The sequence below is a fragment of the Carcharhinus amblyrhynchos genome, chromosome 15 (assembly GCF_965287045.1).
Source record: "Carcharhinus amblyrhynchos chromosome 15, sCarAmb.v2.hapA, whole genome shotgun sequence".
NCBI lineage: Eukaryota > Metazoa > Chordata > Chondrichthyes > Carcharhiniformes > Carcharhinidae > Carcharhinus > Carcharhinus amblyrhynchos.
The window spans coordinates 10632670-10659921 of NC_137338.1; positions in this window are offsets into that span (position 1 = coordinate 10632670).

Genomic DNA, 27252 nt, shown 5'->3' on the forward strand with positions numbered 1-27252 from the left:
TAGTAAATTATATATTATATATCCATCATGTCAATGCTGAGAATGTCAGTATGCATATCCAACAGCTCTATTTATACTTAAAGTTACAGAAGGATGCCTTGAGAAATATGCTTTCGATGCCACAATAGTATAGACACCAATCCATGCATGCCCTCCACAAAATAAGAGGACCATTAATGTGTAATATCAGAAGAAGAATTTTACCTTTCTAACAATAATAGGATTGCTCAAACCTTGAAAGGCAGATTACTTTCGATACCGGATGGCAAGTGGCACAGTAGTTAGCACTGCTGCCTCACAGTGCCAGGGACCCAGGTTCAATTCCAGCCTTCAAGTGACTGTCTGTGTGGAGTTTGCATGTTCTCCCCGTGTCTGTGTGGGTTTCCTACAGATGGTCTGGTTTCCTCCCACAGTTCAAAGATGTGCAGGATAGGTGGATTGGCCATGGCAAGTGTGTGGGGTTGTGGCTGCAGAGTGAGCCTGGGTTAAATGGCCTTTTGCAGACTTAATGGTCAATTTGCCTCCTTCTGTGCTGTAGAGATTTTACGGGTTCCATGACACTGTAGGAAACCCTGCTTAGAAGAAACCAGAAATTGAGCTGACTATTACAAAGTTTAAAATATTGGGGCATTTAATGTCTCAAGCATATCTTTCCTGGCCAGCATTTTCCAGTACCCCCACAGTGTATTTTCCAGTGTTGGCCTAAATTTAGCTGACAGTGGGATTTTCTAGTTCTACTGATGGTTAGTTTTGCATGCCTGGCACCATCCACTGCCAGGGAACATACCGAGGCGGGGGGCGGTGAAGGGGTGGGCGTTGCCATCGCAGGGGGTGTAAGATCCAGCCTTCGAGAAGGACTAGAAAATTTCATTCATTGGCCACCAAGTTTGCAATTCACAGGAACATAGGAATTAGATTTGAGGCAATTCAGCCCTTTGAACCCGCTCTGCCTTTCTATATGATCATGGCTGATCTCTATCTCTAACTCCATTTCCCTGCCTTTTCTCCATAGCTCTTTATCCTGCTTTTGATCAAATATTTATCTATCTCTCTCTTGAATCTATTGATTGATTCTGCATTCTGGGGCAGTGAGTTCCATAAATTCACAGACCTCTGTGAGAAGGAGCTGCTCCTTATCTCTTGAACCTTTCCCCTCTTGCTCTACAATATGACCTCTTGTCCTAGACTGTTCTAGAAGGGGGAACATTTGGTTAACATTAACTTTATCAATCCCATTGAGTTTTTTATATATCTCAATCAAGTGCCCCTTAATTTTTCTGTATTCAAGCTACTCAACCACTCCTCAAACGACAGCTGCTTCAGACTAGAAATCAATCTAGTGAACAGCTTCTGAACCGCCTCCAGTGCCACCACACCCTTCCTCAAAGAAGGTGGCCAAAGCTGAACACATTATACTCCAAGTGTGGTTTCACCAATGCCTTATACAATTGTAACAGTACTTCTCTACTTTTACACACTAGACCCTTTGAAATAAATGGTAAGATTCCATTTGCCTTCCTTATGACATTCTGCACCTGCATACCCACTTTCTGAGACTCATGCACAATGACATCCAGATCCTTCTGCACAGATGCCTTCTGAATTAGTTTCCCATTTAAATAGTAATTTACCATTTTATTTTTCCGATCAAAATGGATAACCTTGCATTTATCCACGTTAAGCTCCATCTGCCAAATTCTGGCCCATTCCCGAAGCCTCTCAATATCCATTTGTAAACTTTTTATTTCCTCATCACAGCCTGCTTTCTCACCTTTTCTTTGGGTGTCAGCAAACTTCACTATGTTACACTCTGTCCCTGCTTCTAGATCATTGATATTGATTGTAAATATTTATGGTCCGAGAACTGAACGTTGTGGGATCCCAGTTACGGATTGTCAACTGGAGAAGGACTCATTTATGCCAACCCTCTGCTTTCTATCGGTTGATAAGTCACTCAAGTTCTAAGCATGGTGATTTTCCCTCGTAAGGGAAGCTTGCTGGTAGAAAATGGTTAGGACAAATAATGGGGGTGATTCACCCATCCTGCTGCCCTAATTCTTTAGTACAAATGACTGGGGGGATTTAGACAGTGCCTAATCCAGAGGATCTGCGCTGGGTGTCCGGTCTCTAGCACATCCCCCAGCACTGGATTTCCAGCACCATCATCTCTGTGGCAGAAATAGGTGCAGAGTTGCATAATACATGCGCATAGTCATTTAAATATATTTTAACTGTAATTAGTGGAACCAGGACTGAAGTCTCCAGGCAGGTTAGCCTCTCCCCTGCCAGGAGTATTTCACTCTCATAAATTTCACAGTAACTCCCCACTTTCGGGGAACTGGTGGCCTAACCTTCTGGAGTGAAGCGGGACAATCGAGGCTCCCCAGAGGGTCAGGGTCCCCAGAGGAGGTGGACAGTGACACCTAGCAGTGCCAGCCTGGCCCCCTGGCAATGTCAAGGGGGCATTGTTGGACTTTAATCTGGTGTTGTGAGACTTCTTACTGTGCTTACCCCAATCCAATGGCGGCATTTCTACATCAATGCCAAGGGGAAAAGTGCTGACGCCTAGGGAGCACCTTGGCACTGCCCAATGAGCAAGGGGGTGAAGTATATAGGGGGCAGGGACTAGGGATAATCAGTGGGGATGGGGGGGCTCCCACTGCTACTCTGCATGGGGATCAATGGGGGAAGCAAGGAGCCCAATGATCAGGGCAGGCTAGGGGTGTGGGGGTGGGGGGGGAGTCAGCTGAGGGGACATTCAGCCTGCTGCGGGGGGTCAGCCCTGCAAGGGGAGTTGGGACTGTGGAGGGGGTGTTACAGTTGGGGGGAAGAAATTAGTGTGGGAGGGGGCTAGAGATCATGGCGGGTTGTTGGTTTATCAGGACTGGGTCTGGGAATAGCAGGGGGGCATCAATCGGGCTGTAGGGGGGTTGGAAAGTTGCATTGAGAGGTCATGGGGGCTGGCCAGTGATCGGGAAGCCATCAGTGTGGGGTCACTGCGCATGTGCCAACCTTGGCACTGGCAGATCAGCACATGCGCAATGGCCTAGTCAGCGCACTGAATTCAGCCTCTCCAGCAGGAATAGAGCCCACCCCCTGAAATTTAATGACATTCACACTGGTGGCCTCTGTCGAGCACAGAGTGTGGGAGATTCTTCTCTGAACTCCTACTGAAAAAACAAACAGCATGAATTACTCCAGTTTTCACGCAAATCTGACACTTAGAATTTTTTTAGGAGAATCCCAGCCAATGTTCAATTTTTGGACTATAAAGTGTATTCTCACTGAAGTCCAGCTGAAGTCTGAAACTACAATATGTTTGCAGTGAGATTCATTTTCACTCTTCCATGAATAACATTGAGCATCATTTTCAAAATGAGCCCATCGCTAGCATCTATTGAAAATTCAGACTAGAAATATATTGGCAAACTGCCCAGAGCATAATGCAGATTGAGCTCTGTGGAGACTAAAGTAGAAATAAAAACAAAACATTCTGGAAATACTCTGCAGGCCTGGCAACATCTGTGATGACAGAAACAAAACGAAGGCATCAGGTTCATAGAATCACAGAATCGTTATGTTACAGAAGGAGGCCTATCTCGTCTGCATCGACCACAATCCCACCCAGGCCCTATTCGCATAGCCCCACACATTTACCCTAGCTAATCCCCCTGACATTAAGGGGTAATTTAGCATGGCAAATCTACCTAACCTGCACACCTTTGGACTCTGGGAGGAAACTCGAGCACCCGGAGGAAACCCATGCGGACAATGTGCAAATTCCACACAGACAGCGACCCAAGGCTGGAATCGAACCCGGATCCCTGGCGCTGTGAGGTAGCAGTGCTAACCATTGTGCCACCGTGCCACCCAGGTTGATGGGGGGGTTGGGGGGGCGGCGGTGGGGGGTGGTGCGAAATAACTAGAGAAAATAAAAATAAGTGAAACAGGTTTTTAGTGAGTATGGAGGCAGAGGAAAGGGGATGAATGGGATGAAAGATCGATGGGAATGTCTATGATAGAATAAAAGATAGGAGAGTTTAAATGAAAAGATGGATGATGATACAAGGTGTATAGGGATAGTAATCAAGGAAACAGATGAAAGGGTTAAGAGGGTCAATGGGAATAGCAGAATCATTATCAGGAGGCGCTGCCTGAAAAGTCCAAGGTTATGATCTGAAACTGTTGAATTCGATGTCCAAATTCTACCCACTCACCTGTGGCGGGCAGACGCGGGGAATCTAGTGAGAGCCAAAACTTCATAAATCCGTTGGTGTAACATTTTGTTGCAATTCTCCCAGTGGCGGATTAATGGCTGGTTTTCTCCCCGCTGGCCAGTGGCACAACCACCATTTGCATTCATTGGCATCCCATGAATGCTCAATATAACAGTTGCCTGCCACTGTTCCATCAGGCTGTAAAATAGTAACTTAAGTTGAGGTGCTGCTCCTTAAGTTTCTGTTGAGCTTCACCAGAGCAATGCAGATGGCCAAGGACATAAAGATCAGAATACAAGACGTGCAGAGAATGAACATGGAAGCTAGAAGCTCAGGATTACACTTGTGGGCTGAACAGAGGTGGTTTGCAAACTGATTATCCAAACTGCAGGTCGGGGGAAACCATATACCCCAGTCATCCTCTCGCACAACCATTCACCTACTTAGAGACAAAGAAACGTGCCACTGCCTCTAAGTTGGGGATAGCAAAGTATGGGATCCAACAGTGTGGTGCGCTTCAGGTTCCAGGTAGAGAGCTCGGATGGCTTCCCTCTTCCCTCTGAGTCAGGAGGCTGAAAGTCCCACTCCAGAGAGTAGAGTGCAAATCTGAAGAAACAAAGCATTGTTGCGGGTACTATTTTTTCACAACAGACATTAAACCCAGGCCCGCTCCTTCTTAATTTTTTTTAAATTCATTCATGGGACATGGGCACCACTGGCTGGTCCGCATTTGCTGCCCATCCCGAGTGGTCCTTGTCCAGAGGACAATTGACAGTCAACCACATGGCTGCAGCTCCGGAGTCACATGTAGATCAGACCAGGTAAGGACGGCAGGTTTTCTTCCCTAACCGGCGTTAGTGAACCAGATAGGTTTTTCTGACAGTCGACAATGGTCATCAGTAGATTCTTAATTCCAGATTTTTTTTACTGAATTCAAATTCCACCATCTGTCGTGGCGAGATTTGTACCCCAGTGACCAGAACATTAACTGAGTCTCTGGATTAATAGCCTAGTGATAACACCACTAGGCCATCACCTCCCCTCTCAGGAGGAAATAAAAGATTCTGTGGCACTATTTTGAGGAAGAAACTGATATCTTGGCCAATTATTATTCGCCAACATATGCATTATACAGTTATTATTACATTGCTGTGTGTGGGATCTTGCTCTGCATAAAATAGTTTTTATTTGTCCATGGGATGTGAGCATTGCTGGCAAGGTTGGCATTTATTGCCCATCCTGAATTGCCCTTGAGAAGGTGATGATCAGCACCACGCGGTCAAGGAGCACCAGTGTAGCTTTTTATCCCGGTGTAGCAGTTAAATATAACTGAGTGGCTTGCTGTGCTACTTCAATTAAGAATTGACCACAGCAGTATTACCTGTAGCCCAGACTGGGTAAGGAGGGCACATTAACTTCTTGAAAAACTTTAGTGACAATCTGATAGTTTTACCATCATCATCCACTGCAGCGAGCTTCTTATTACAGATTTATTAATTAATTGAAGTAACATTCCTTCAGCTGCTGTGGTGGGATTTGAACTCATGTCTCCAGAGTGTTACTCTGGGCCTCTGGATTATGAGTCCAGTGACAGCGCCAGTATGCTCCCAGATATCACAACAATGACTACATTTCAAAAATAAATCACTTGGTTGCAAAATGCTTTGGGACATCCTGGGGCACGATATAAATGCCCCTTATTCCCCTCCCTGGTGACATAAAAGTATAGAAACTAGAAACAGGAGTAGCCCATTCAGCCCTCCGACCCTGCTGCGCCATTCATTTTGATCATGGTTGATCACCAAATTCAATATCCTAATCCCACCTTCCCGCCATATCCTTGATTCCTTTTGCCCCAAGGGCGATATCCAATTCCTTCTTAAAATCACACAATGTTTTGGCTTCAACTACTTTCTGTGGTAGTGAATTCCTCAGATTCACCACTCTCTGGATGAAGAAATTTTTCCTCACTTCATTTCTAAAAGGTTTATCCCTTATCCTCAAACTATGACCTCTAGTTCTGGACTCCCTCACCATTGGAAACATGCTTTCTGAATCCACCCTGTCTAACCCTGTTGGAATTTTATAAGATTTTATGAGATCTCCTTTTATACAACTGCAGGGAATATAATCCTAAGCGACCTAGTCTCTCCTCATATGACTGACCTGCCATTCCAGGAATAAGTCTGGTAAACATTCCCTCTATAGCAGGGACATCCTTCCTCAGGAAAGCAACTCCTTGTCAGACACCACCTGGATCACTGTGCGAAGCTCTGGTCGCCTCACTACAAAAAGGATGTGGAAGCTATTGAAAGGGTGCAGAGGAGATTTACAAGGATGTTCCTGGATTGGGAGGCATGCCTTATGAGGATAGGTTGAAGGAGCTAGGTCTCTTCTCTCTAGAGAGACAAAGGCTGAGAGGCGACCTGATAGAGGTTTGTAAGATGTTGAGAGGTGTAGATAGGGTGGATTCTCGGAGGCTATTTCCCAGGGCTGAAATGGTCACTACGAGAGGACACAGGTTTAAGGTGTTGGGGAGTAGGTACAGAGGAGATGTCAGGGGTAAGTTTTTCACTCGGAGGGTGGTGAGTGAGTGGAATCGGCTGCTGTCAGTGATGGTGGAGGTGAACTCGTTGGGGTCTTTTAAGAGGCTTCTGGCTGAGTACATGGGATTTAATGGGATTGAGGGCTACAGATAGGCCTGGTAGGTAGGGATATGATCGGTGCAACTTGTGGGCCGAAGGGCCTGTTTGTGTTGTAGTGTTTTATGTTCTAAAACTGCACACAGTACTGTGGGTGTGGCCTCATCAATGCTGTATATAGTTGCAGTGACACCGACGGCGTAACTGTATGATATGCCCTGCATCATACTTTACTGCAATTTAGGTGACGATCAGCAGTGATGCAAGCGTCTGGTCACATCTACAAGAGAAGATTGGTAATGAATAAAACAGCAAGAGAATCCACAGGACTCAGGACCACGTGGAGCTGTTCCAAAAATGCTTGCAACATGATTTATATTGATGCAAAGCTGAATTAACACAAATCATTTCTGCTCCATTGAGAAGCTGGGCACCAGGGAGTTGCGAATAATTCATGGCTGGAATCAGCTGGACGTGTTTCCTCGCAGAAGGATTCAGTGTTTCTCTTTTTTTTGTTCCGAGAGTCTCCAGCATTTGTAAATAACAAAGCAATGTCAAACGAACGTGGGACCGTCTCCATGGTTTAGTCCTGTCTGTTGGGCGAAACGTCATTGGATGAGTTAATTGCGCTTGTCCAACTACTCCTGATGTTTTTGCTTGTGGTTTTCAGGAGAAGCGAGCGAAGCTTGAAATAATTTGAAATGCAAATAAACATTTTTTTGTTTAATTTATTCATGGCATGTAGGTAAAACCAGCATTTACTTTCTGTCTATTAATGCCCTTCAGGGGATGATGGAGAGCTGTTAAGCTGCTGCAGCCCAGCTGATGTAGAGCGACTTTGAATTCGCAAATTATAGGATTTTGACCCAACTGGCCACTAAACTGTATGGAGTTTACACATTCTCTCCGTGTCAGCATGGGTTTCCTCCAGGTGCTCCAGTTTCTTCCCACAGTCCAAAGATGTGTGGGTTAGGTGGATTAGCTATCGTAAGTTGACCATCAGTATCAGAGGGAACTAGCTAAGGTAAATGCATGGGGTTATGGGGTTAGGGCCTGGTTAGGATTGTGGTTAGTGCAGGCTGAATGGCTTTCTTCTGTGCTATATGATTCCATGATCTATAATCTATGAACTACGATGAAGGAACATTGAGATAATTTGAAAACAGGATGGTGCGTGACTTGAAATGTAATTTACAGTTTGTGGTGTTCCCATGTGCCTGTTGCCCTTGTGGGTTTGGAAGGTGCTGACGAAGAAGCCTTGGTGTAAAGATGCACTTTCCCAGGCATCCTCAGTGAACATATATTAATAAGAATTGCACAGTAGCTTCATGGCTGTAGCTAGTTTAGTTTAGTTTATTTATTAGTGTCACAAGTAGGCAGACATTAACACTGCATGAAGTTACGGTGAAGCCCATACTCCAGTGCCTGTTCAGGTACACTGACGGAGAATTTAGCATGGCCAATGCACCTAACTAGCATATCTTTCAGACTGTGGGAGGAAACCGGAGCACCCGAAGTAAACCCATGCAGACACCCGGGGACAACCTGAAGACTCCACACAGATAGTGATCCAAACTGTGAATTGAACATGGGTCCCTGGCACTATGAGGCAGCAGTGCTGACCACTGTACCACTGTGTCGCCCTAGCTATCAAAATGTCTCTTTGTCAATGAAGACTCCAGACCTTGGGAGATTCTACACCCTGACTCCCAATTAGTCACACAAGTCATGTGACCCTTACTCTGCTGTGTTGCCCTTCAAGGGCCAATCACCACACTTGGTGAGCCCCAAGCCAGTGATGATGGGGCATTCAGTGATGGTAATAAATGTAATGGGGAGGTGGTTGATTCTCCTTGGTTTGAGATGCCAGCCAGTTACGTGGTTGTGAACCTGACTTATTCCAATGCCAGTGTCGAGGGAATGCTGCACTGCCTTGAAGAAGAGACATTAAAAGCAGGGTAAATTCTTTCCTCTCAGGTGGGTGTAAAATTTCCATTGGCACTATTTTGAAGAAGAGCTAGGTTGTTTTCCCCAGTTTCCTGACCAATATTTATCCTTCAACCAATAACATTCAAAGCAGATTTCCTGGATACATGTCATTGTAGATTGCAGGAACTTTTTCTAAATTTAAGCTGACCTCTGTGTTTCCTAGATTAAAACATTAACTACACTTTGGGATGACATGGGGTCATGATCCAAGCTGTGTAAACGCAAGTCTGTCTCCTTTTACACAAGGCTTGGCTTTACTCCAGTTGGGGGTTAATATCAGGCAGGGTGTAAAAATACTGCTCCACCCAAGCTGACAGTTTTTCAGGCCACAGGTTCAGTTGAAATGCCCCTCTGGAGTTTTTTGTCCATCTTCATAGTCACCCTAGCAGCCCTTAAAGTAATTTCAAGTATGTACACGCAACTGTATTTCCCGCAAGCCAAAACCTTCCTAGAATTATGTATCAGTCACTGTCCCAAGATGAGGAATGGATTGTGACCTCTCACCTCCTGTCTAAACCCGATGCCAAGTCAAATAGGAAATAATGGCTTGTCCTGCAGCTCCTGAGAAATTGACAGCCACTGGAAAAGTGATCCTGAACGCGGATTTACTCTCGACTATGCACTTGGCAAACTTTCAGACTGTTTCAAGTTGCTGATCTTCAAATGTTGTTGGCACAGTGCATTGTCATCAGATAGTTTCTTGTCTAATGAGTTCACAGAAATTGTGGGAGCGGTGGAGTGGGGGGGGAGGGGAGGTGCGGGGTGTGACTTTGAGCCCACAGTGCCTGTCTGCACGAATGGCGGCACATGCTCAAAACCCACAAGATGCAATTTGGGCCAGCAAGTTGCGATCATCACCAGTGGAGTGGCGTGGAACATGTCACAGGACTGCAAAACGGTCATTTCAAGACATTAGTAAATCATTAGCAAGCCCTCTCTCTGGATATGGGGGAGGTGATGGTCCAATGGTATTATCGCTGGACTATTAATACAGAAACTCATCTAACGTTCTGGGGACCCCGTTCAAATCCTGCCACGGCAGATAGTGGAATTTGAATTCAATTTTAAAAAGTCCGGCATTAAGAATCTACTGATGACCATGGAACAACTGTTGATTGTCGTAAAAGCCCATCTGGTTCACTAATCTTCCTCTAGGGGAGGAAATCTGTTGGTCTGACCTGGTCCAGCCTACAGGTGACCCCAGAGCCACAGCAACGTGGTTGAATCTCAACTGCCCTCAGGCAACTAGAGATGGGTAATAAATGCTGGCCAGCCAGCAACGCCCATGTCCCATGAATGAATAAAGAAAAAAATTGATCCCGCACCAAATTTTCAGTGGGCGCTAGTGCAAGGTCAGCTCAGTGCCACTTACAAGAGTGTGAATCTGTGGTGAACCTCTGAGAAGGACTTCAGAGCTGAGCACTCAGGTCACCAGCACTTTCTATGATGCACATTGCTCAGGGGTCACCAGAGGAGACCCTGGAAACGGATAGGGGCCTGGGTGGGAGTCCCACAATTACCACTTTAGGGAGTGGGTTCACAGTGCTTACCACCATGTTGACATTCCTTTTTTGTCAATTCTATGGATGCTCAATTCTGAGGCTGGCAGGAGGAGTGCAAGAGCAGCAGAAAGCCTAGAAAGTCACCCTACTCAAGCCTCGGGAGACTAAAGTGGGAGCCTTCTTGAACAGCCTCCTATCTCACCGCGCGCCCTCACGTTTCCCCCCCCCCCACTTTCCCTCACACATCGACAGCCCCCTGCAGGTCCTCCTTCCTCACCAGCCTCTCCATCAAGAACCACCCCCCCCTCCCTCCCCCAACCTCCATTTATCTCTCCATCTTCCCCACTCCAAAATGAGAGCACCTGCACTATAATGTGGTCCTGGATTCCAGAACTTCAGATGTGTTTGTCATCCCACTGTGTTACTAGCTCTGCAGGGACTCCAAGGGCCAGCGAACCTCCGACGCAGGATTTATTCACAAGTGTGGGGCAGAAGGCATGACTCCAGCCAGTGAACACTCTGGTTTCCCCCCACAGTCCAAAGGTATTTGGGTTTGGTTGATTGGCCATGTTAAATTAACCTTAGTGTTAGGGCGGATGGCAGGGTAAATGTGTGGGATTACAGGAATAGGGCCTGGGTGGTATTGTGGTCAGTGCAGACTCAATGGGTCGAATGGCCTCCTTCTGCACTGTTGGGATTCTATGAAAAGCAAATTATCCTCCCCATAGAATCAGCGACAAGGAAATATATTCAATCTGCCCACTTGTGTCGGCGTTTAATCTCGCTTAACCTTAATGTATTCCTCTGGAGGATTTATCCAATTCATAGCATCGTAGAATCCCTCCAGTATAGATGGAGACCATCGAGCTTGCACTGACAATAATCCCACCAATCTTGATAACCCCAGGCATCCAGCCTGCTAATTTCCCTGACACTAAGGGACAATTTAGCATGGCCCATCAACCTAACCCGAACATCTTTGGAAACCGGAGTACTCGGTGGGAACCCAAGCAGACACAGGGAGAACGTGCAAACTCCACCCAGGCAGTGACCCGAGGCGGGAATTGAACCCGGGTCCCTGGAGCTGTGAGGTAGTAGTGCTCACCATTGTACCACCGTGCCGCTCCCACTTAGGAGTTACTGAACCTGCTTCACTTTCAGGCAGTGACAATCCCAATCGTTGAACAAAACTTTCTCTGTAGAAGAAAATTCCCTGAATTCCTATTCTTGGGCGTGACAGCTGAGGGTTTCTGTTTAATGTCAAACTGGGCTGTGTGTTTCTCCATTCCTTCTTGTAAACATGGATTGACCCTTTGTCATTACATCGCCTGGGATCATCTACAGTTCCCTTGCTGACACTCACCAGCGTGGAACATTACTGTGGACTATTTACAACTCAAACCCCTGCACAACAGGGACTGAAGTAACACCACTTTTTGGAGCATTGCGACACTGATCTTCTACAATCTACATTACTTCCCGACAGAAAAATAACCTGTGAGCAGTTACCCAGATGGTGCTTTGACATTCCAGGTTAAATATTTCCCAGCAGCGGACATTTCAGAAACTAAAGCAGAGTCAGTTCAACTAACGTGAATGTTAAAAAGTGGGACGAACAGCCAAATCCCTAGCCAGCCAAAGTGTTGGGATTTAAACACCCCACTGTCTGCAGGCTGCTAAAAAATCCCATTTTTGGTATTACCAAATGAGCGCTTTTTGAGCCGAGGCAAAGAAGATGAAATAACTGTACCTGCGATGACTGATGGGTCAGAATCTCAGTGTGTGAATAAAAACATTGAAAAGTTTATTTCTTAGTGCCACAAGTAGGCTTACATTAACAGTGCAATGAAATTGCTGTGAAAATCCCGCAGTCGCCATACTCATATGTTCAATGTGTCTAAGAAGTGTAAGGTGACTCCTTATTCATGGAGAGAATCATAGAATCCACACAGTGCAGAAGGAAGCCATTGGAAGAAGATTAGATTGTGCTTCAAGGATTGCTGAAAGTATTAAGAAACATCACGCACACCACGCACATAGAGTTTCTTTGTGATTTTTACCTTGTTCCTCTCGTTGTGAGACAGTGAGCGTTTGCTGAGCACAGTATGAGCATTCCGGTCTTTAACATCGCATGTTGAGAGCTTATTTAAGTTTTAAAGTTTACTTATTAGTGTCACAAGCCGGCTTACATTAACACTGCAATGAAGTTACGGTGGAAATCCCCTAGTCGCCACACTCCGGCACCCGTTTGGGTACACTGAGGGAGAATTTGGAATGGCCAATGCATCTAACCAGCATGTCTTTCGGACTGTGGGTGGAAACCAGAGCATCCAGAGGAAACCCACTGACACAGGGAGAATGTGCAGACTCCACACAGACAGTGACCCAAGCCGGGAATCGGACCTGGGTCCCTGGCGCTGTGAGGCAGCAATGCTAACCACTGTGCTCTTGTGCAAAGTAAATGTACCTGTGATGATTGATGGACCTTCATAAATCATCACAGAAGTTACATTTCAGCAAAACTGTAGGAGGCTCCTCAGACTCGCCCCTCACCCAGATTTACCATGACGTGCAGGCGAGCTGTCACTTGGGTCACCATGAAATCCTACCCCAGCAAAAACAGTAACCCAGAGAAGATGAGGGAATTATTGAGCTTGTGGGCTACAACATAAGCAGCCTAAGGAAGAGCACACATCCAGATAAAGCAGTAATGGAAACAAGCAGTGATTTTCCTTAGAGCTTGTACTCCAGTCAATATGGTACCTTGTTGCCCTGAACTAATGGGGCAAATACCTTTCTCAGCTCATAGCAAACAGTCTCCAAGTTTACTAATTGCCTTCAGGCATTGACCTTTCACAGTCCTTACATCCATTAAGCTTTCGCCCTTTTGTCCCGTGAAACATCTGACCTTTGCCATTGTATTCTGTGGGGCCAGAGATTGATGTTGAACAAACATGAAGATTGGTCCTGGGGATATTGCTCTTCTGAATAGTTCTTTACATTGAACTGCAGCCTATTCCTCTACAAACTTCCTGCACGACTGGGCAGTAAGATTAGATTCCCTGCGCCCTGACTTGAGGAGTGTTTGGACGAATCTGCCTGTCATTTTCCATTGCTGCTGCCTGCTACGAGTGACAGGTCACGTAGCGAAGAATGTGTATACTGCATTCTCTCACAGTCACTTCAACAGTGCCAGGAGCAGAGAAACTTCCTTCAGTCTGCCTTGCCTAGAGACGGGGTGGACTAGATTCAATTGCAGCATTTTCTGTCAATCCTCTTGTCTCTGTCTTTTCACACACTTGAAACATGAATTATGTGTTGACCCCTTGCCACCTTTTCACCCACCAGTCAAACTTCTCCTTCTACTTATGGGTAGTTTGTGTCTCTGCTCCACTGATGGCAACTTTATCTCTCATCACCTATTCTTGCATTTCTCTCATCTTGTGATTTGATTTGATTTATTATTGTCACATATTGTTTCTTGCGCGCTACATGGACAGAGCATACCGTACATTGAGAAGGAAACGAGAGAGTGCAGAATGTAGTGTTATAGTCATAGCTAGGGTGTTGAGAAAAACCAACTTAGTGTGAGGTAAGTCCATTCAAAAGTCTGATGGCTGCAGGGAAGAAGCTGTTCTTGAGTTGGTTGGAACGTGACCTCAGGCTTTTGTATCTTTTCCCCACGGAAAAAAAGTGGGAGAGAGTATATCCGGGGTGTGGGGGGCCCTAAATTATGCTGGTTCCTTTTCTGAGACAGCAGGAGAAATATAGACAGTGTCAATGGATGGAGGGCTGGTTTTTATGATACACTGGGCTTTGTTCATGACCCTTTGTAGTTCCTTGTGGTCTTGGGCAGAGTGGGAGCCATACCAAGCTATGATACAACCAGAAAAAAATGCTTTCTATAGTGCATTTGTAAAAGTTGATGAGAGTCATAGCTGACATGACAAATTTCCTTAGTCTTCTGAGAAAGTAGAGGCTTGTGCCACTCGGAGTTCTCTGCTTCCGAGAAAGTTTGCAGCTAAATTGTCTGACTCAGATACCTCTGAGTCATTGCAATGACTGCTTTTGTTATTTTATTTTCAGCAGCAATTTTACTGGTGTTTTTTCCACCAAGTTGTTATTTTGGGCAACTTAGCCTGCGCATCCCTGAAAGAAAGGATAAAACAAAACACAAAGCTCAATTAATCTGTGCACGCACATCACGGATAACCGGGCCAATATCACAGTGGATAGCACAGCTACCTCTGAGACAGACGGTTGTGGGATCAGAAACAAAAACAAAAAATGCTGGAAAATCTCAGCAAGTCTGACAGCGTCTGTGGAGAGAGAATAGAGCCAACATTTCAAGTCTGGATGACCCTTCGTCAGAAGGTTGTGGAATGAGGTTGCTTTTGAGAAACGTGAGCACTAACTGTACGCTGTCTCTCCAGTACAGCACTGAGAAGGCCCTGCACCTCTGGTTAGACACTAAACCATGATATCTCTCTCAGTTGGATAAATCAAATTCCATCATGCTATTTTAAAGAACAGCAGAAGGCTCCCCGCCTCCCCGGGGTCCTGACAAATACTTACATCTAACTTGAATCCCATTGCTCAGAGCTTGCTGTGCATGATTTAAATCATTGAATCATAGAATCCTTAAAGTGCAGAAGGAGGCCATTTGATCCATCAGGTCTGCACCGACAACAATCCCACCCAGGCCCTAACATACATAACAAGTGGTACCAGTTGTGGAGATGGCGAGTACATAGGCAGCAAGCACAATTGGCCATATCACTATCATATAATAATAATTCCAAAGAGATTAAGCTCCAATTTTAACCCAACTCTTCTAAATTTTAGGAAATCTAACCCAAATTTTGTGCAGTTCAAAGAGTTAAGAACCATTATACTAATAACTGACATACATTGGTGATGTCAGACCATGTGTGATCAGAGCTCAGAGAAAGATCCTTCTGGTAGAAGTCTTGTACATATCTATCCTGTATGTAGTTGTATACAATTAATAAATGTTTGAAAGTTCCTAGAGATCTCATTTCCAATAGGGTATGATCCGACACAATTTGGGACCATTTTCAATTCTGTTTCATGGTGCTAACAGTCAGCTGGTTGAATAACATGGATCCCCAGCAGTGGTAGGAAAATGAAAGCCATCAAATACAAAAGCAGCCAAGGAACGACTGGAAGAGCATCAACAGAGTTCAGAGAAAGTTGACTGAAAGTAACAGACAATCATAGAGAAAGTTTGATTTGATTTGATTATTATTGTCACATATAATAGTATACAGTGAAAAGTATTGTTTCTTGTGCTCTATACAGACAAAGCATACCGTTCACACAGAAAGAAAGGAGAGTGCAGAATGTAGTGTTACAGTCATAACCAGGGTGTAGAGAAAGATCAACTTATGTTGAAGCTTTTTTTTTGCTGTTCCTTTTAAGCAGTTCACCCTATTGTTAAAGTCTAATTTTAAATTTTATTTTTATGATTGAAGTTGAGTATTATTTAATATGTATAAATGAACATAGGTTATTTGTTTTAAATCTGCATCATATTATTATATAAATTTACATGTGGCATTCTGATAAGTGCTCAAATGTTTTAATTTAGAATATGGAGACTGAAAATGGAATTGGAAAGAAGAGGGGTCGGACTGTCTCAGACCATGATTTGGAGACCTTATTGCACGAGACTGGGCAAAGGAGAGTGTCACATTATGGGCCATGGAAAATCTAAATTTGTTTGTCATAAGTATTCTTCTGCCTTGTTTACTTCATTTATAATTATCTCAGTTTTAACTAGAGTGTTTTTATGTTTCAATAAAGCATTTGCATCATTTCACATGTAAATGTTTTGTTTTAATGTTTCAGTGAAGCACTAATTTTGTAAAACTTAGTGGAAAACAATGACACAAATATTGTTACAAATACAAAACGTTGATACCGTGTTAACATTTAAATAAATCTTTTATTTCAGCAGCTGTACCAAGACATTTTGTTTAATTGTCTCATCTTTTCAAATTTTTTTCAAAAAAATGTCTTTTTACACAACATAAGAACATGAGAACTAGGAGCAGGAGTAGGCCATCTGGCCCCTCAAGCCTGCTCTGCCATTCAATAAGTTCATAGCTGATCTATTCGTGGACTCATGTCCACTTACCCGCCCGCTCACCATAACCCTTAATTGCATTACTGTTCTAAAATGTATCTATTTCTTACGTTTAAAAAATCATTTTTTTTTACATTAACACAACAGTTCTATTATTTCTGTAAACAAGGAGCTTGGGGAGGGAGGGATGGTTGTGAGTAAGGGGGGGAGGGAAAGGGGAGGAGGAGAAGAGGGTTTGGACATATTAATTGTACATTTTACATGAAGCCTTCCTCTTCTCTCATGATCTCAGTTCTTACATCGAAGCCTCGAAAGGACTGTAGTGATTTTAAGAAGCGAAGCTAAAAGCGTGATGTTGCAGCAGTGGTGGAACATGACTCCAGATTTTCAATCTGCGCTGGTTTCTGCAATACCTATCAGAGAGATAATTCACATCAGCTTGCAGCACACTTGAATATGTCATCTTAAGGAATACACTTTCCTAAAGTATTTGAAATAGTCAAGTTGCATACTTCCCACTGTAAGTGTAGAACACATTTCACCTGATACCTTAAAAGGCTTGTGAGGATCAACGCTGTTATCAGGGAGACTCTTAAAATCGGGATAAATAACACTGCTTAAAATACATAGTATGATCCAAATGGACTTTAGCTGAAACTTATTACAGACACTGCAAATCCATTTTGTTATATATGAACCTACTTTTTACTGGAATTACATAACAAAGTTGTAAAAAGTATTCTTAAAAATCTTTCTATCATTTTCTGTGCATTGCATATATTTTATACACATCTTTTATACATCTTTTATACATCTTTTACACACATTAAAAATAAACCGGCTCAAAGAATGTCTGCTGTCTCTACTCACTGCAGCTAGACCAGAAAAAAAGAGTGTGTAAATAAATGAGAGTAAATACTAATCTGTCACTGGGGCAAGTAAAGGAAGTTAGGGAGAGACTTCAACACAACAATGGAGCTTTAAAAAGTAGAATCGGACGTTTAAACTCCGTGAGCTTTCAGCACGCATGTCCGTGCATCAGGACTTCTGTATTGTTCCGATGTGCTTGTGAGGTGTACAGTTCACATAAACCAGGATTTGGGTCGGAATGTACAGGCCACCATAGTCAATGGTCACAAGACGAATTTTAAATTAGACATGGGAGCAGAGGTGTCAGTTTTCTTGATACGGTACAGTGGCTGAACCCTTGAGTTTCTGCAGCCGCTACTATTCACTGTCTGGGGCAAGGGTTACAGGGGGAGGGGGGGGGGCGTTGGGGGAACATCTCACTGAAGTTGCAAGGGCAGGTAATCCTAGCTTGGGTGACTGTCTGTGCAAAGTCTGCATGTTCTCCCCGTGTCTATGTGGGTTTCCTCCGGGTGCTCCCACAGTTCAAAAGATGTGCTGGTTAGGTGCATTGGCCATATAAACTCTCCCTCAATGTACCCGAACAGATGCCAGAGTGTGGCGACTAGGGGATTTTCACAATAACTTCATTGCATTGTTAATGTAAGCCTACTTATGACACTAATAAATAATCTTTAAATCTTTTATATACATCGCTCACTAATGGTTTTTGCCCCTTGGTGTTTCTTAGCTCTACCCATATATATTTCAGAACATCGAAGCTAGTATCTTTCCTCATTATTAAATTAATTTCTCCTTTAACCAGGAATGAAACTCCACTACCTTTTCCTTTTTGTCAGCCCTTCTGAAATATTGAATACTCCTGAAAGTTCCCTTCTCTGGTCACTCTGCAGCCATGGATCCCTAATCCCAACTGTATCGTACCCATTTACATCTACGTGGGCGATTAATTCATCCACTTTATTGTCAATGTTCTGTCAATAATAAAGGCTAAATTCATTAGTCTTTTTAATCACTTGCTGCATCTGTTCATGACATTTTCATAATATGTGGACTTGGACCCCCCAGGGGACTAGAACCTTTACCGTTTCTTGCTTCTCATCATTTCAAAAATGCTTACTTCCCTTCTGATCTTAGATTTGCGTAGATTGAAATCCATTCACCACAGTTTTATTCATTCACTTAACATGTCAATAACTCTTTGTGATCTTTGCCTTTGATCTGCACTGCTTAGAATGCTACTTAACTCAGTGTCCTCAGTGAGAAGTGCACATGTGGCTTTTAAAGGGAGAAGACAGGAAAATGGAGATGAGGAGTATATCAGCCATGATAGAATGGTGGAGTAGACTCGATGGGCCGAATGGCCTAATTCTGCTCCTGTATCTTATGAAATTATGAACTTGTGAATTTAATTCCACCATTTATCACCACTACAGTACAGGGTTTATTTACATCCCTCAGGTTTTTCCCCTTGGTGTTTCTTATCTCTATCCAGACATATTCCACAACATTGGTAAATATTGTGAATAAGTGAGGGATACTTGTCAGTTCGAGCAGATCATCTTTGTCAGGCTTTTGGCCATTGCTGAGAAGATTGAGTGATTTTCTTCTTTCTACTGGTGCTGCATGGGAAGTGGGCTCAGTAAGAAGTCTCACAACACCAGGTTAAAGTTCAACAGGTTTATTTGCAATCACGAGCTTCTGGAGCACTGCTTTTTCATCAGGTGAGTGGAGAGATGGGTTCACGAGCACAATTGAGACAATTCATATCTCCTTAACCTGTGATTTTCCCTCTCTCCACTTGCATTGTCTGTACCTGTAAAGACTTGAATACCTGTAAAGACTTGCATTCCATCCATTATCCTGCAATTGTGTCTCTGTCTATATATATCGAGTTTGTGAACCCACCTCCCCACTCACCTGATGAAGGAGCAGCACTCCAAAAGCTTGTGAGACTTCTTACTGTGTCCACCCCAGTCCAATGCTGGCACCTCCAACTCATGATGCTGAAGTGGTCCTGTTGCTGGCATAGGAGGAGGTCTACAACTTCCATCTACAATGGTCTTAGACTTCCAAGCACCAAATTGTCACTTTCCTGCTCATCCAACAAAACTAAGACCAATTTATGTGATCATCAGAACTGGAACTGCCAACCCTGGAATACTGTGAACAGTTCCAGGTTCCCTTATCTTAGGAAAGATATTCTTGCACTGGAAGCAGTCCAAAAACTTTTCACTACGTTCATCACAGGTATGGAGGTATTTTCTTATGAGTAGGTTGGGCCCGTACTCATTGGAGTTTAAAAGAATGAGAGGCGACCTTACTGAGACATATAGGAATTTTAGGGGGTTGGAATGTTGTTTCCCCTTATGGGAGAGTCTAGGGCTAGAGGCCATAATCTCAGAGTAAGGGGTTGCTCATTTAAGACAGAGACGAGGAGGAATTTCTTCTCTCAGAAGGTAGTGAATCTGTGGAATGCTTAACTGCAGAGCGCTGACGAAGCTGGACTGTTAAGTTTTTCAAGGTTGACAGAGTTTAAATCAGCCTTCTTCTGTAATATAGGGATTGTATCAAGGGTTATTGGGATAAGACAGGAAAATGGAGGTGAGGATTATATTAGATCAGTTAACGAATGGCAAGGCAGACTCGATGGGCCAAATGGCTTACTTCTGCTCCTATATCTTATGGTTTTAGTCTCTTGATCTGCCCTCTCTTGGATATTATCCCATTGGCGTAAGACCCCCTTTACCATGAGGCTCATTAATGCAGAAGTAGCTTGACATGGTGGCTGTTAATTTGTGCTTAACAGACCTTTTGCAAGCTAAAACAAGATACTAGTCATTAGGTCTGCACATTATTGTACATTAATTCATCCCATCCCAAGGAAAATTTTAGAAGCAGGGACAAAGTCCTAATCCCATAATGCTAATGCATCAATTACTGCAATATACGCAAAGCAGTTTAATACCTTTACTGTAAATCATAACCAACATCATATCCATGTTATTTCTAGTTAACTTCATTCCAACATAGGCTTGGCAATAACAGTGGAATTTTAAATTGTGCAAGAATGATTGAAAACTGTTTCCTTGTCAGGCCCTGACAGAGATTCACTTGTAAGTATTTGAGTAGGCGAAAGAGTGTGTGATTACAATACTATCACAGTGGTTTGTTTTTAATATAAGCTAGGATAGTAACAGAGTACAGCAGACGGCAACTGAAGCGAGTATTCATGCTTCATAAATTAAATCATGATGGCTTGTCAGGAAGACGGAAAGACAAAGTAGATTTCCGTTTCACCGTTGTGCGTCACTGAATTGGATACGTTCTCATTCACATCTCACTAAGTGGTGTGCTGTCAAACTCGGAGGGGTTATGATGAAGGTACTTTGTCAGAGTGAGAATAACAGTGGCAAATGTTCGTCACTCGATCAGTGACGAACATTTGCCACTGTTTGGCAAATAATCAGCTAATAAAATAATGGGTCAGGTAATAAAATAATGGGAGGGTTTCTTATTTTCTGAAGAAAGCAATGTGGAAAAAAAAGAACCCTTTTGTTCGGAGTTGTGTCCTTTCACATCATCCTTTTGTGATGGTGTTGCTGGCATGTGGTCATCAAGAAGGCTCCAGTCCCTTGCCCAGGTTGTCATATGTATCCATGAGCTTTGTCCAGTAGACTATTCATCCACCTGGGGGATAATAACTGACCCAAACTTGCTTCAGCTGATTGTCACATGTCTGCTATTCCAGTACCAGTTGCAAGCAGCAGTTAAGAGTATCGATCCTGGCTGATTTCAGCTCTCTTTAATTCTTCCTAAGCTTTGAGTTTAAGTTTATTCATCTGTGTCACAAGTCGGCTTACGTGAACACTGCAATGAAGTTACTGTGAAAATCCCCTAGTTGGCATGCTCTGGCGCCTGTTCAGGTACACTGAGGGAGAATTTAGCATGGCCAATGCATCTAACCAGCATGTCTTTCAAACTGTGGGAAGAAACCAGAGAACCCGGAGGAAACCCACGCAGACAGGTGGAAAATGTGCAGACTCAACACAGACAGTGACCCAAACCGGGAATCGAACCGAGGTCCCTGGCGTTATGAGGCAGCAGTGCTAACCACTGTGCCACGTCGAGAGCAATTAGAATATCCAAACTACCTTTCTAGCTGAGAATGCTTCAGTATACATCAAGGGGACTGATTCAAATTAGTTGTGAACCAAATAAACTCACTGGATATTCAAGAAAACCTTTTTTTTGCAGGATCAAAATAAGGTAAGCATTTGACAATAAACTCAATAGACTGAGTTTTTTCAATGTATGGTAATAGGAATTGCCTTGACGTATACATGCACCCTCATTTGTCTCACTATTACCAAGATTCAGTGTAAAAGTGCCTTAATTTCCCAGGTATGTTGCAAGACTGAATTAAATCAAATGGCTTTTATCTCTCAGAAGTGCGATGCATTTCCAGCACTTCATCACGTAGTTAACCTGATGTACTATTCAGTCAAAGAACACACAGAAACTAGAAACAGGAAGAGGCAATTCGGCCCTTTAAGCCTGCTCCACCATTCATTATGATCATGACTGATCATCAAATTCAATAACCTGATCTCCTACTTCCTCCCACATCCCCGATCCCTTTAGTCCCAAGAGTTATATCTAATCTTGAAATCAGACAACGTTTTGGCCTCAACTACTTTCTGTGGTAGTGGATTCCACAGAGTCACCACTCCTTTGGTGAAGAAATTTCTCTTCATTTCAGTTCTAAAAGGTATACCCCCTTATCCGCAAAGTATGACCCTTGGTTCTAGACTCTCCCTATCATTGGGAACATTCTTTCTGAATCTATCCTCTCTAACTCTGTTAGAATTTTATTAGCTTCTACGAGGTCCTCTCTCACTCTTCTAAGTTCCAGTGAGCATAATCCCAACCGACTTAGTTTCTCACATATGACAGCCATGCCATCCCATGAATCAGCCTGGTTTATCTTTGCTGGATTCCAAAAACTGCACACAACATTCCAGGTGTAGCCTCACCCATGTCCTGTATAACTGTAGCAAAACATTCCCTATACTTTTACTCAAATCCTCTTCCTATGATGGCCAACAAACCATTTACCTTCTTTACTGCCTGCTGTACCTGCGCACTTACTTTCCATGACTGATGCACGAAGACACCAAGGTCTCGCTGAGTCTCCACTTCTCTCAATTTACACCCATTCAATCTGTTTTCCTATTATTGCTACCAAAGTGGTTAACCTCACATTTATCTACATTATGCTATGCATATGCCCACGCACCCAGCCCGTCTACATCACACTGAAACATCTCTGCAGTCTCTTCACAGCTCACCTCCCAACCAATTTTGGAGACCTGCAAATTTAGAGATTTTATATTTAGTTCTCTCTTCCACGTCATTAATATATAATGTGAACAGTTGGGGTCCTAGCACAGATCCCTGCAGTACTCCACTAGTCACTGCCTGCCAATCAGAAAAAGACCAATTTATTCAAACTCTTTGCTTCTTACCTGCTAACCAGCTTTCTACCTATCTCAAGACATTACCTGCAATCCGATGTGCTTTAACTTTACATAATAAACTGATCAAGTGAAACAGTAAGATTACATGTTCAATCCCATGCTGATTTACCTGATTTTATTGCAAATTGGCCACTGCATCTTGTGTTGAGGGTGGGAGGTGAAAGTTTTGCCTGCTCAATGACCCTGCCTGTTTAAGATTCAACTTGTGGATCTTTGGGGAGATCAGGGTCAGATGTGACTTTAGTGCTACCAGGGTCAAATGCCAATGCCCTAATTCACTTCAGTTTATTCATGGTTCCTTGAGCAAAGTATCAGAGCGTGTTTGATGATCCACAAATGATACTTCAATATATGGATTCAGCAGAGAGTTGTCTGTGAAAACCTTTGCAGAAGGACAAAGATTAGCGGATGTTCTGGCTGTGCATTTCCCATATTGTCAGATGAAGGGGATAACTTTAACTTATCTCTCTTGGGTATGAGCTAGAATGATCAAATCAGCCACCCATTGTAACATGCAGTGGCCGCAATGGCGTTCCTATCAGTTTTCTGTGGATTCTGAACCTTATTTGAAAGTTACTTTGGAAGAGTAGGAGAAGCCCAGAGAATATTTCTGGCATATGCCTCTTTTATAACACTATTTCAACATTTCCAGTGGAGTAAACATTAACTGTTAACTCCTCTTTCCTGTCAATGATTCAGCATTCCCGTGAACGCACCACACTTCCACTTAATAATCCCTTCATGGCCCAGTGCTTTTCAATTTTGAATTCACCATTTTTTTCACCGCTGCTCCCTATTCTATGAATTTCATATTCCATTGCCCCACCTCTTTTATTTCACCCTCTCATAGGCACTGGAGAAGGAATGACGTCATACTTACAGAGTTTCCTTGGCTCTTAAGTGGGTCAGTTGTGGCTCAGTGATAACGCTCATATTGGAGTCACATTTAACTTCTAACACTATAACACAAGTCGCTAGGCTAAGTCTTTAGGACAAAGTGGAGAAAGAAAATGCTGTTATAGTGTCGGAATCTTTCAGATGACACATTAAACTAAAGTCATTCTTCCCTCTCAGGTAGATGGGGAGGGCAGCAAGGTATTAAGTGGTTAGCACTGCTGCTGCACAGCACTAGGAACCCTGGTTCGTTCCCAGCCTTCAATGACAGTTCGTATCGAATCTGCACTTTCTCCCATGCCTGCCTGATTTTTCTTTGGGTGCTCCTGTTTCCTTCTACACTCTAAGTTAGGTTAGGCTGATTGGACAAGCTAAATTCTCCCTTAGTGTCGAAGGGCTAGCAGGGTAAATACATGAGTTTATTGGGATATCGCCTGGGTGGGGTTGTTGTCGGTGTCAAGTCGATGGGCCAAACCATCTCCTTCTGCACTGTAGGGATTCTATAAGTTCTACGGACCAATTTTCCTTAGTGTCCTACGCAATCCCAGCGAACATTAATAAAACAGATTATCTGGTCCTTATCTTATTGCTAAGTATATTTGTGGGACCTTGCTGTGTGAAAATTAGCTGCTGCATTGTACTTCCAATACAGCAGTTACTATACTTCAGTTTCCAGGAACAATGAATACTATTTAGTAGCCCTGCAATTTCTTCATAAGATAGTTTCTTGGGAGAAATTATTGAGAGGTAGTCCTGTTATACTCCTCCATTCCATATGTATATGAACAAATACATGATTATAATTTTCTTCCCTCACTAATATCAATCTATCATAATCTCCTTGTTCTCCTCAAGTGCTCATCCCCTCCAAAAGACTATCTCTTTGTTTACTCAATATATGCATATTCTAAACAGGAGGAGATTAAGAATTTTTTTATTATTCATTTGTGGGACATGGGCATTGTTGGCTGGCCAGCATTTATTAAATGAACACCGCTCGACAATCACCAGGCAGGAGTATTCTCTTCCTGTTGGGGAACACTTCAGTGGTCACAGGAATTCGGCCTCTGGTTTCGGGTAAGCGATCTCCAAGGCGGCCTTCACGACAAATGATAACGCAGGCTTGCTGATCAGAGACTGATAGCCAAGATCTGCACACATGAGGACTGGGATCTTGGGTTTATGTCACACTATCTGTAACCCCCACGACTTGTCTGGGCTTGCAAAATCTCACTAACTGTTCTGGCTGGACACAATACACATCTCTTTAACCTGCGCTTAACCCTCTCTCCACTCATATTGTCTGTACCTGATTACTTGTAAAGATTTGCATTCCAACCATTATTTTGTAAATTGAATTAGTGTCTTAATATGCCCCGTTTGTGAACAGAACTTCTACTCACTTGTTGAAGGGGCAGCGATCCAAAAGCTAGTGGCTTGTGCTACCAAATAAACCTGTTGGATTTTAACCTGGTGTTGTGAGACTTCTTACAGTATTTATCCCCCATCCCTAGTTGCCCATGGAGGGCAGCTGAGAGTCAGCCATATTGCTGTGGCTCTGGAGTCACATGGAGGCCAGACTAGGTAAGGATGGCAGATTTCTTTCCCTGAAAAACATTAGTGAACCAGATAGGTTTTCCAAAAAATCAACAATAGTTTCATGCTCATCAGTAGATTCTTAATTCCAGATTTTCTTTTTATTGAATTCAAATTCCACCATCTGCCATGGTGGGATTCAAACCTGGGCCCCCAGAACCATAGCTGAGTTTCTGGATTAACAGTCAAGCGATAATACCACTGGGCCATCGCCACTCTCCATGGTGCAGAGTGGTGGAGGACAAAATGATTTTGAGTTGCCAAATCAGTGGAAGTTGTAGCAGGATTTTCTAGCCCTCCTCGCCAGCAGGATCTTCCAGTCCTTGCAGCGTATTCTCCGATGGTGGGATGGGCGAGCCACACAAAACACTGTAGGCATCAGTGGGAATGGAAAATCCTGCCAGCAGACAATGGTGAATCGCTTCTGCTAGTTGTGGGGGACATGGTACAGGTATCCAAAGTAATAAAAAAGCAATTAGAATATTAGTTTTCATCGTTTATGAGACACTAAAGGAAAGAAGCTATGCTTCCTGGGTCATTCAGTATTAGGAGTGGAGCATATCAAGTATGGGGTTGAAATTTGTCTACGTCGCCTGTGCTACACGGACAGGCAGTGAATCGACAATCTTATACACTGTTAGTGAGAAGTTCCAGGATTTTGACCCAGTGACAGTAAAGATACGGTGATACATTTCCAAATTAGGCTTGGACATGAACTTGCAGGTGTTCTCGTGTATTTGCTGCCCTTGTCCTTCTACATGATACAGGTGGTGTGTTCAGAAAGTGCTGTCAAAGGAGCTTTGGTGAGTTGCTGGAATGCATCTGTTAGACAGCACTCACTGCTGCCAATGTGCATCAGTGGTGGGGGCTGTGGCTGTTGGGGGTGATTGATGGAATGTCAATCAAGTGGTCTGCCTTCTCCTGGATTGTGTCAAGCTTCTTGAGTATTGTTGGAGTTGCACTCATCCAGGCAAGTGTGTCTTGTAGATAGGTTTTGGGGGAGTCGCTAGATGAAGATCCCTAGCCTCTAACCTGCTCTTGCAGCCATAGCATTTGCATGGCTAACCCAGTTCAGTTTGTGGTTAATGGTAACCCCCAGGATTTGACAGTGGGGGATTTAATGTTGGCAATGCCATTGAATGTCAAAGGGCGGTAGTTCTATCTTGCTGGAGATGGTCATTGTTTGATACTGGTGTGGGGTGAATGTTACGTGCCACTTGTCACCCAAGCCTGGATATTGTCCAGGTCTTGCTGCATTTGGACATAGACTGCTTCAGTACCTGAGGAGTTGCAAATGGTGTTGAACGCTGTGCAAACAGTGAACATCTCTACTTTGACCTGATCATGGTGGGAAGATCATTGTCTAAGCAGCTGAAGGCAGTTCGACTTCAGACATTACCCTGAGGTAAATATGATGGAGTCAGGTTTGTGAGGGGAAACAAGGCAGGAGGAAAATAGGAGTTGGTAAGGCTGAGCAACTTACAGATAAGAAATGCTTTCAATACTGAGATTTGTCAGCCTTATATGTCTAGTCCTGTCATATGTACTGTGTAAATTTGACTTTAAAAGCGCATAATTATATTTAACGGTACTATTAGAATTGATGAGGATTGCATTTACTTCTTTCCATTCCCCAGGGATAGTTCCAGAATCTCGGGACTTCTGGAAGATCAAAACAATACAACCACCTATGAGGCCCAGAGAATTTGTCCCCTTTAAGAAGAGTATACTCTCATCATTAAATACCTGCAGTAGGATGCATATGTATGCATCATATCCCAAATGAAATCAAGCTGACCCTTAAAGTTGCCATGGCTACCTGATTATTGTTAGTATTCAAAAACCCTCAATAGATGTGCCAAATATCCCAGGGGGTGATCTTGTGCCTGCACTCTC